A 12,121-nucleotide genomic window follows, 5' to 3' on the forward strand; every position below is an offset into this window, starting at 1 on the left:
CCAGAAAAGAGCGACAGCTAAATCTAAGAAGGGGTGGAAAGATCCAGCAAGAGAACAGGTCCCATTGGACGAGAGGAGCCATGTACTAGACATGGAGTCTTAGGAGGAAAGAATGGTTGACACCTTTTATTTGGTGGGGGGATGAGGGGGTTATTCTATCAAAATAGGATGGGCAAATTAGATCTCTAGAAAGGGAAAAAGAGCCATCAGATTTGGTTATGGTGCTGATCAATCACAGGGAAGACACTGTCAGGAGTAGAAGCATCATCTCACTCTTCTACCTCTTCTTGCTTTCAACAAATACACCAATTACCTTTCGCATTACTATGCAAGTTTCTATATTTATTGTCTTGAAATGCCAACATTCTCTTCCCCCGTCTCTCTGATCTTTCCCACAGTAGGCTATTTTGTTCTGCATGTCTATCTACGCCCTGCTCTCTGGGAGATCCTTTTTATTCACTTTAGTTACTGGAACTGTTGCTGTGGAATTAGCTTTCCCTAACTATAAGATTACCCCTGTAGGAAGATGGCTCTGTATATACTATATCAAAATGAGATATAGTGTGCACAGATTCCAGGGGTTCCCCAGAGGCTTAACAGAGGCCAAAGTACATAATACTAATGCTCTCTATTGTGGTAGTGTGGTTGATCAGTTAGGCTTATCAAAGGGCAGTGCTAAGCATTTGTTGCACACACAGACAACAGAAGAAGCACACACTCAATGACTAACTCCAGACCAACGTATTTTATATAGCAAAAGATTCAAGTTGCAGGTAAGTACTTCAATAGATTCGTATTTCACACATGTATCAATAACACTTTGTTTGAAATCAATAAGTTATACCATTTTTGAAAGATTGTCAACTTTTAAAACAAATAATTGCCAATGCAATTTTCAGAAACAGTTCCTGGGGGGAGAAAAGTTAGTATGGTTTACAGGTAAGTACTTGACTTACAGTTCCAGTCTCCGGGGGTTAGGAAGTCAACAGGTTGGGGTTCAAGTTAACCCCAAACACCCAGCACCAGCAACACGGGGCCTGCCGGGTGCAGAGGTCAAAGTGGAGGCAAATTTAACATTGGCTCCCTTGGAGACTGGGGGCACTCAGTTTCAGATCTGCAGGCAGGTAAGTACTCGCGTCTTCAGACAGCAGACCTAGGGGGTTTAGAGGAGCACTGGGGGGTGGAAGGGGCCACAAGTAGGCACCAAACATACACCCTTAGTGGCACTGGGACGGCCAGGTGCAGGGTGCAAACAAGGTGTCAGGTTTCCAATGATTCTGCAGGAGAGATCCAGGAGGTCGACTCGGGTAAACCCCAGGCTGGACAGGGAGGAGGGCCGCCTGCTGAAAGTAGCTGCACCAGAGGTCAGTTTCTCCAAGACCTCAGGGCTACGGATGCAGTGTGTGTTTAGGCGTCAGATATCTGCATCTCAAGCTTATGCGGTCAGGGGGGTCCTCGGGATTCCCTCTGCAGGTGTCGTCGTGCAGGGGTGGAGAGGTCAACCCAGGGTGGGTACATGCTCAAAATCACCTGGGGATCCTCTCTAGATGGTTAGGCCACCTGGACACAGGCCGTATGCGTCGGGTGCAGAGTGGTCAGGACTCATGCATTCGGAGTGAGGCTGGAGTCCTTGGTTGTTTATTCTTGGACAGGACCGATTGTCCACAGGAATTCTTGGTCCTTTTGGGTGCAGGGCAGTCCTCTGGAGTTTGGCAGAGGTCGCGCTGGATGCGTTGTTGTTCTTGTGCAGGTTCTCCGAAGCAGGAGACAGGCCAGTAGGGCCAGCTAAGTCAGTTGTCATCTTCCTTCTTCACGGATGGGGTTTCAGCTATGCAGACCTTCTTGTCAGCTTGTCAGGAATTGGGTGAGCTGGGTTCAGGGAGACCCTTAAACCCTGGATTTAGGAGTGTTACAGGAGTCAGAGGGCAGTAGCCAGGCCAACTGAGTGTGTGTTCCTCATTTATTGCCTGTGTGTGTACAACAAATGCTTAACACTACCCTCTGATAAGCCTACTGCTCGACCACACTACCACAAAATAGAGCATTAGTATTATCTAATTTTGCCACTATCAACCTCTAAGGGGAACCCTTGGACTCTGTGCACACTATCTCTCACTTTGAGATAGTATATACAAAGCCAACTTCCTACACCCATAATTACCACACATTCTGGAGTTCGGTCCTTCCTAGGGATGGCCGGTTATTTTAAATACCAAATTTCTCTCTTCCTTCTAAGCCCCTGCAGGAGTTACCCCACAATGATATTTCAGATCTTACCTTATTGACACCAACTCCTTCTAGACACTGAAAAAATCTTTGTGTAGTTCCATGGCTCTGGGTATCTCTGGCTATACCAAGGCATTTTCATTGTTTACACATGAAAGAGCAGAGAATCATGGGGCAGGGGGGAGACGGGGACATCATAGCTCCTGTGCACAGCTTTCAGCAGTATTAGATTCAGTAGCCTCAGCTTTGCCAAAGTGTCTGCGAGCGGCAGCAGGTGTATTAGTGAAACAATGTGATAGCTTAGTGCTGAGAAACACAGTACATGTATATGTACCTGATTAGGTAGACACTGCTGAGTCAAACTAAGACCCAACATCTCACAAACACCCTATTGACTAAGTATGAGCTAATGTTGTCCGCTCCCAACGTGACACATATGCACTACAATGAACCTAGCCATTTTAATGCCCTAACCTAATTCAAACACCTCACTGGAACTACACAATTTTGTAGTATTGACAGAGGAACAGACAAATGGGAGAATTATATTTGATGCTGCATAAGCACAAAGACGGGAATTTATGGGTAGACAGGTCCCATTTTAAATTGCTACCTGAAGAGACAAAGGCAGCTCATGCTGTATGCACATTATAGTTATTAAGACCCATCACATTACCCACTTGTCAACACTAGTGGCAGCAATGGTGCCTCGAATCAGCTCAAGTATGATAGTAAACATATAATCAGGTAGTCATTATGCCTTTGGGGTTGAGCACAATTTTGGGAGGTTACGGAAAGATCGATTGTTTTTGAAAGTGAGTAGATAAAAGATAAACCCCAGTGAACTGATTGTTAGACTTTTGAATGCCTTGGCTATGCGTTAAAGATTAGCCATAATTAAGTGTGTCGCACACCAAAAACAGATAGATGAAGTGATTAAGGGAAATTATTTTGCGGATAGAATGGGAAAGCAAACAGCAGCAAATAGTAACAATGTACACAGAATCAGCTGAGGAAGGTGATTTCAGAAATGACCATTTAGATTTAACACCTCAAGAAGTACAGAACAGAATGACAGAATAACAATTAAATAAGTGGGAAGCAGAAGGAACAAACGTTGAAGGCATTTACAGGGGCTAGAAGTCTAGTTACCGCACACAGAGCTTACTATTCATGGCCCTGCACATCTGGGCCGCAATACCATAAGATATTTTTCACAGTTTGATTAAACTAATTGTGGATTGCTTAAAGTAGGAAGGTAGCCTCTTTCTAGCATTGTTACCCCCACTTTTGGCTTGTTTGTGAGTATATGTCAGGGTTTTTTTACTGTCTCACTGGGATCCTGCTAGCCAGTGCTCATAGTGAAGACCCTATATTGTCAGTATGTTTGATATGTGTCACTGGGATCCTGCTAGCCAGGACCCCAGTGCTCATAGTGAAAACCCTATTTGTCAGTGGGTTTGATATGTCTCACTGGGACTCTGCTAGCCAGGGCCCCAGTGCTCATAGGTTGTGGCCTAAATGTGTTCCCTGTGTGGTGCCTAACTGTGTCACTGAGGCTCTGCTAACCAGAACCTCAGTGCTTATGCTCTCTCTGCTTTTAAAATTGTCACTGCAGGCTAGTGACCATTTTTACCAATTCTGATTGGCACACAGGAATACCCTTAAAATTCCCTATTATGTGGTACCTAGGTACCCGGGGTATTGGGGCTCCAGGAAATCCCTATGGACTGCAGCATTTCTTTTGCCACCCATAGGGAGCTCAGACAATTCTTACACAGGACTGCCACTACCGCCTGAGTGAAATAAGGTCCACTTTATTTCACAGCCATTTTACACTGCACTTAACTAACTTATAAGTCACCTATATGTCTAACCCTCTCTTGGTGAAGGTTTGGTGCAAAGTTACTAAGTGTGAGGGCACCCTGGCACTAGCCAAGGTGCCCCCACATTGTTCAGGGAGAATTTCCCCAGACTTTGTGAGTGCGGGGACACCATTACACACGTGCAATACATATAGGTCAGTACCTATATGTAGCTTCACAATGGTAACTCCGAATATGGCCATGTAACATGTCAAAGATCATGGAATTGTCCCCCACACATGCCAAATCTGGTATTGAGGTGCCAATCCCATGCATCCCCGGGGCTCCAGCATGGACCCCGGCTACTGCCAAAGTAGCTCACTGCTGCCAACCCACAGACAGGCTTCTGCCCTCCTAGGGTCTGGGCAGCCCAGTCCCAGGAAGGCAGAACAAAGGATTTCCTCTGAGAGAGGGTGTTACATCCTCTCCCGTTGGAAATAGGTGTTAAGGGCTGGTGAGGAGTAGCCTCCCCCAGCCTCTGGAAATGCTTTGAGGGGCACAGATGGTGCCCTCCTTGCATAAGCCAGTCTACACCAGTTCAGGGATCCCCGCCGGCCCTGCTCTGGCGCGAAACTGGACAAAGGAAAGGGGAGTGACCACTCCCCTGTCCATCAGCACCCCAGGGGTGGTGCCCAGAGCTCCTCCAGTGTGTCCCAGACTTCAGCCATCTTGCTTTGCAAGGTGTGGGGGCACTCTGGGGGCCTCTGAGTGGCCAGTGCCAGCAGGTGACGTCAGAGACCCTTCCTGATAGGTCCATACGTGATAAGGTAGCCAATCCCCCTCTCAGGGCTATTTAGGGTCTCTCCTGTGGATTCTCTTCAGATTCTGCTTGCAAATTTCCTTCAGGAATCGTATGAAACTACATCAGCTTCCTCTGACCGCCGATCAACCAAAGCCTGCTCCAAGAAACACTGTAACTGCAACAAAGTAGCCACAAGAGGTACTTTTCTTCTGCAACTTCCGCTCCAAGTCAGCAACTGCAACAGTTTCCATGGTGTGCACGCTCTGGGGACTCTGGGGGCTGAAGAAATCTCCTGTGGAGTGACAGTCACTCCCCTGTTCCAGCAGGCACCTTCCAAGACGACGACCGGTACCCTTGGACTCCTCTCACAGCGACAAGGGTGCTCCTAAGGACACAGAGGGTGGACATCAACAGACTGTCCTGAGGTCCTGCTGACGCAATTTGGAGGAGGTAAGACCTTGCCTTCCAGAGACAGCGACGGTACCCCTGTGTACTGCGTCTTCTTCACCTCCTGAGGCCTCTGTGCACTATTTGCAACATTCCTTCATGCACAGCCTGGCCCAGGTCCCGAGCACTCTATCCTGCGACGGTCAACTCGCTGAGTTGTGCTCCGGCGGCGTGGGAACTTCTTTTGTTGTGCTGCATCAACAGTGTTTTGCACCTCCACTTTCTTAGTACGTTGCTTGTGTTGTCCCTAGACCCATTTTCTACCATTGCATTGCATTGTTCTATGACTATTTACTTGTCTAATTTTAGTGTCTTGTGTATATATTGTGCATAATACTTACCTCCAGAAGGATTATTGTCTCTAAGATATTTTTGGTACTGTGTCACCCAAATAAATATCTTTCTTTTTGGTAACACTAAGTATTGTCTTTACTTGTGTATAAGGTCTGTGTAACTATAAGTGGTATTGCATGAGCTTTGCATGTCTCCTAGTTCAGCCTAGCTGCTCTGCTATAGCTACCTCTATCAGTCTAAGCTGCTAGAACACTACTCTTCACTAATAAGGGATAACTGGACCTGGTATAAGGTGTAAGTACCCACTACAAACCAGGCCAGCCTCCTACAGTCACCATATAGGTTATGGCCACATCATTGCATAGTTATGGAAGGAGTAAACAAGGAGAGGAAAAGCATACAGGACAACACATTCAGTTTTTAAGGAGATCAAAAAAAAACCTTCATCAAATCTAAGGTATACAATTCCAAGTCGTTATACAAACACCCACCCTAACAGTCTTGGTGGGCTGGTAGGAGTTTACATTAGCAGATTTCTGAGTTAATTTGCGATTATGAAACTATCTTTTCCTGCAACTCTTAGGTATATCCTTTCAGTTGGCTTTTGCTCTTTGACCGTTAAACATGTTCAAGGGGGCTTAAAATGTGCTCATATGACGCAACTGCTGTGTAGAAACGTAGCCACTGCACATACATTTGCCTCTTTTGTTTTGGCCCAGAGAAGCCTAAGGACAGTGGAGCACTGTCTCAGACCAAGTTGTCTGTGGATTGGAATAACCCACCTTTTCGTCTGGCAGGCACAACCCAGACAGAAGAAGAAATAGTGCAGGAGAAGCTCATAAGCATCTAAACCTACCGGGCACACTGGATCCAGGTTCACTGCGCCCTTCCATTTTTGGGAGAATGTTATCAGCTGGAGTGTACCGAAGTGAAACTGGATATACAATTTTCTAGCTATCGGTACGAAGATGAGGAGCGGAAATCCTTCAAACCTACAGTTCAACTTAATATGCATAAAGTCAGCTGTTAGGCGACCTAGGCTCATATTGCTAACCTCTTCGCCCCATATGTAGATCAATACTGTTCATTCAGCAATCTGAGGCCTATAGACCTCTGACCTCTAAACGTCTTGTAGGCCCAGCCTGGTAACCATTAGCCTAAGGAAGGAGAGCCACATAACTCTCCCACCCTTATCCATGACCACAAACTCGCTAAAGGCTTGTTAGTAACTATCCAAAGCAGGAGCTGACATTTATCTATGCAAAATTAGTCTAAATCTGGCTTTGCTAGTAATAGATTTTACCCCAGTGTTTCACAAAAATGGAAGCATGGGCGTGCTCGTTTGGAGGCTAAAGAATGACCTCAAAAAGTTGTTTTCACCTAATGCCAAGGGCATAAGTCACATGTCCCCATAGCTCAGTCCCATATAAGGGCACTCCCTACTGCTTTTGTTTGGTAGATTTTAAGTGCAGTTGTAACCTGTCTAGTTTTGGAAGGGTTGAATAATCTTGACACCACTGAGGCATACTGGGTCAAACTGAGAGCACTCTTCCTAAATTGAGGGAACGAGGACATGTTAGAGGGGCGCCTAATGCCCAAGTAGTCAAATTCAGACACCCTTTCCAAGCTGGCACCTTCCAATGTTATCTGCCTTCTAAAAGATCCATGGGGATTAATCACCATAAATTTAGATTTGCTCAGGTTAACTACTATGCCTCTATACCTGAAAAGGCCCACAAACCTGTTAATCAGAGCCTGAATGCTCATGGGAGTCCTAGATACCAACAAGGAATCATCCGCAGATAGCAAGCCACTGGCACTAGTACATTACTCCTGCACTGCTCCGTAGCGGCCACATCATCATTCAAGTATAATGCAAAAAGGGTTCTTCTTGATCCTATTGGTAAGCTCTCTTAACTGCCTCCCCCGTACCTGTGCAAAAGTTTCTGAATGCAGGCACATGAGAATGTCAAAATGTGGACCAGGGATCCCCTATGCCTTAACGTTTTCCACAGCCTAGCTGTTTTTAGGTTCACAAAAATAACATACAAATATTCCTTCCAGATGACCACAGTTTTCCAGTATATACACATATATCCAAGGACTTAATCTATGGTGCTCACCTCCTCCCTGAAACCTGCCTGGAAGTCAGATAGAGCACCAGTCTCCACAATCCAGATTTCAAGACAGGAAAGAATCTGCCTTGCACATATTTTCTGTAAGGCATTTACCAGGCTAATTGGCTTATATTTTAGAGATGTGACCTTAGGGCCCTTTTTGTGAATAGGTACTATTTTGGCAGTCTTCCATGAGTGTGGTATTTCTACATCCCCCAAAATTGCCTGGGTAAGTCTGTTGAGGTATATTGCCCATTTGTCTCAATGTGCAATGAAGAGGTCCCTGGGAATTCTATCGGGCCTTGCAGCTTTCCCAGGGATAATACTCCTAATTGCACTCAGTTACCTCAAGCTTTATAAAAAATGACTGGTTTGATGACGGGCCTTCTTGGGTTTGGTACATCTGAAGAGCTTCCCACCACCTCCCCTGCCATGTCAAAGTGTCGTAAAGTGTTCCCACTATATCAGAGGCTGAATATGATTGGCCATGAAGGTTTGCAGCAAGCACCTGCCATTGGCCACTAATTTCCAAAACGACCTACAGTCCTTGGACTTAGCTGTGTCAGCGATAAGATCCATTAAAAGGGGATCCCACTGCCTCTGGGCCATCAGCTTCTTTGTACTTTGACCGGCTAGTATTGGGCAGTTTGCAATTCCCCCATCTTAAGGTTTCCAATAATTCCCTTTTTGCATTTTAACAGTCCTTATTGTACCAGGAGTCATTAGAAATAGAATTAGGGCTAACTATGTACTTTCTGAAAGTGGTCGCAGATCAAGGAATACAAGTCCTTATGAATAGCAAGGATATCCTGGTTTCTCGTTGTAGGGTTAGAAACCTTATCTATATCCTCCAAGGCAGACAAGAGCCTCATTTATGCTATCTAATCTCCAGCTGGGCAACAATTTGGGGCCATTTCATGGCACGTCTGTTATTGGTGAGGCTGATGTCACTATTAGCAGATAGGGGAGTAGGCTTGTGATGTAGCATAGTATCAGATATCCTACAATGGATAGCACTGTAGTCACTATCTTTTGTTTTGATAATCTTCCTACTGACCAGTGATCTCTATAGGGGTAGAGATACATATACATATGTAAGTCCGCCAGAAGGGCATCAAATACCATTATGTTGGGCCGGAATACTAAAACGCTAATAACGAGCCCTAAAGACTGATTCCACCCACTATGTCTCCTGAAATAGGCACACATCGAATTGGTCTATAAACATACCCCAAACCGGGTCACTCAGTTTGTTTTTCAGGCCTGCGACATTCCAGGATAGTATGTTGATAAGCTTAGAGTCATTATCAACTTCAAGAATTGGAATGACAGGCAAACACTTGTTCACACATGCCCCTCCCACCTCCCCCTCTCTTCCCTTGGGAATGGTTGAGGGCATAACTGTTCACAGTCTCCCCTTCCTAGATTGCTAAGCAGCAGCCAGGAATCCCCCCTGACAATAAGTCAGGAGGGGAAACTGGAGAAAGTCAATCGATTAGAGAGGCCCCCAAACAGGTGCTCACTTGGGGTGTCAGAAGGAACAGAAGTGGCCTGCTCCCAGCAATAAGGAGGACTACATTTGTACTGGATTGATGAGCCCAAAGAGGGGATTGTACACAAGCCTGTGTTCACCAAGCCCTCAACCAATGACATATGTTTAACTCTAAGCTCAATGTAATCCTGGTTTGCTATTACAGGGTCATGGCACCTTTTAGCTTTAACTATATCAGCGTGGATTACAGAACAACATTTATGTGCATCCCTAATTAAATTGATGCACTTATATTTGAGCAAAACCTGATCTTCCTTCGCCCCCACTGATAGTTTCAGGACATTGGTTAAGTAAACAGCTGGACATCCAAACAGGAGCCCCCACGCAGTAACAGCCCCTCCCTTGTGTGTTGGATTGGCCATAGAGTGCATGTATAGATTAATCAGGCTCAAATAATCTAACCTCCTTCCCAACCCTTATCTGCATAGCATCTGAGGCTTCTTGGGGTCTAGAGTTAGCTATCTGAGATGTATGCATATTGGTGTTTGGTGTTTGGTTATAGTTGGCTCTCTTTAGGTCTCCCTAAACCCTGAGCCTCTTATGTTTGCACATTTTTGTGTTTATTGCGCTTGTCAATAGGTGTTGTGTACATGTGGTTTTGAACAGAACATGGTGCATGACCCCTTGAAAGACCCTCAGGTGATTTCAATTTCCCTAATTTGTTAGTTCGATCCGCCACTTGAGCCTTTAAACCACTAACCTCGGCCTAGATGCTTTTAATCGCAGCAAGTAATTACTATACGCTCACAACCCCTCTTGCAAGCACTCGTACAAGAAGCGTCCCCTAAATTCACCCCTGAATTTACCGCTGTGGTGCCCCATCTAAGATGTCATTCTCCATAATGTCCGCAAAGGGCGCAAGTCTATTAGACACGGTGACTATGAACTCCAGTGGGGGAAAAGGGCTATGAGCTGAAGCAAGTTTGTCTAAGACCTCCTCTGCCACACTTTTTGAAGCTGTGATCAAGCTGAAGGCTTCACCTGAAGTTTGTGGCGCAATTATTTTTGATTTACAAGTAAATTAAGGAGCAATCTTACCAGGGCATTTTTCTTGAGGCTGAGGGCTTGATTTGTTCCTCCCCAATAGTGATCCAACTTCCCCAATGAAAATATATATATTGTTTAACATTGAGGAACCTCTGGCTGGAACAGCCACATCTGGCCTGAAGAGCTTTGAGCTGTTGGTCTTTTTGTCTTTTTCCCCCGACCAAAGGCTGTCACCTTTCTTTTACCCATATGTAAAGAAATCAAGCAACTATGTTAAACGAGTAATAGGATTAAATAATCTTCTAAAAACCTTAAAAAGGCAAGGAGCAAATGTTGTAGGGGTGGCCCAGCACAGCCTTGGTCAGGGGTGGACAGTCACAGACAGGCCCGCCCTTGTCTCTGGCACACCCCTCCGTATTGTGGGAAAATCTTTGCCCTTATGAGGGCTTCAGGAGCCGATGAACCCGCCTCCTGATGGGAAAGAGCAGAAGTAGCTTGTGGAGGTTGTAGTCATCTTCAAACAAATGCAGTGTTTGGTAAAGCGTTAATAAACATTCTGTGTCTGCACCCAGGTGGTGTCACCATGTCTCTCCTCTGTTTCAAGGGGTTTCTTTGCAAGAGCAGTTAAGACCTCGCCAGTACAGTAGAAATGTGTTGTACCAGAAACCATGTTCACTAAGGACAGATATATTGGTGCCAACACCTGCTGAGGATGATCAGGGACAGGAAGGAGCAGTAACTATAGAGGAGCAGATATAAATAAGGGTCATCATTGATTGTCAGAGGACAGGATGTGGAAGCCATTTTTGTCTTTACAGGAATCCATTCTGTCCCTTTCACTGTCCTATGTTAGTCAGTGATGACATGGCCTGCAAGACGTGACCAAAGATCAGATTACCTCAGGTAAACTAATGTACTCTGTTGAACAGCTTGAAACGCAAAGCTTGCACAAAAGGACAGCTCACATGGTATGCATTGCCTCACCTGCCCATCAAGAGTTAAAAATATCAGTGACCATATATAGCCAAAGGCCTAAAGACCTGCAATTGATTGGGTAGGAATTATGCATAATCAGTATATTTACACATCGGAAAGTCTCCACTATTGGGTATGCAAAATGTCACACTTGCAGCCATCCTGTATCCCGCTTTTGCCACAGGTTGTCGTTTCATTTTGGTTGGCTGAATATGTAATAATTGTGTACTTTCTGATCAACATGAAGCCATGTATCTGACTATAACAAAGTAATATTTTTTTCTGTATCATGATTGGATGTGCGTTTTCACACCTTTTGTGGTTTTCATGATGAAAAGACCAAATGGAAGTTCAGCAAATTGGACATGCAGCTGCCAGCTCCTGTCCCTGTGAATCATGAATAAACCTTTGCTCATGAAATTTGACAGTTTTCTGTGTTTCTTTTATTGAGTTTCAACTGGCGAATAAGTGGAACAAAATAGAGTACCATGGTAGGAGAAAATGTTTATTAGCGCAATAACCCTCTTGGGTCCTATTAAGAATGCCCACTATGTTGCTATAGATCAGTGGTTCCCAACCTGTGGTTCGGGGACCCTGGGGGTCCGCGAAGCCTCCTCAGGGGGTCCGCGACTGCTTAGAAAACTAAACCACTTCAACAGATTAGGTCCTCACCTTTCAGTAATGACTCAGTAGGGGGTCCCCAGAGTTCTATAAAGATTCAGTGGGGGTCCCCAGGCTCCATTAATGGTAAAGTGGGGGTCCACAGAAGTCAAAAGGTTGGGAACCACTGCTATAGATGCTTTGGGATTAAAAGCTTTGGTAAGCTCTACAACTGCAGGATTCTCATTGCTATCATAGAAGGTACAATCAAAACGTCTGGTGACTTTACAAAACAGACTAGCATTGGATTATACAT

The 12,121-nt window shown here is 45.2% G+C and overlaps 1 protein-coding gene across 1 annotated transcript in view; it reads right to left on the reverse strand.

The window, feature by feature from the left end:
- Nucleotides 1-12,121, reverse strand: part of POLA1 (DNA polymerase alpha 1, catalytic subunit) — a 1,729,782-nt gene that overhangs the window by 1,276,676 nt on the left and 440,985 nt on the right. The window lies entirely within an intron of this gene.

Source organism: Pleurodeles waltl, chromosome 8, assembly GCF_031143425.1.
Source record: "Pleurodeles waltl isolate 20211129_DDA chromosome 8, aPleWal1.hap1.20221129, whole genome shotgun sequence".
NCBI lineage: Eukaryota > Metazoa > Chordata > Amphibia > Caudata > Salamandridae > Pleurodeles > Pleurodeles waltl.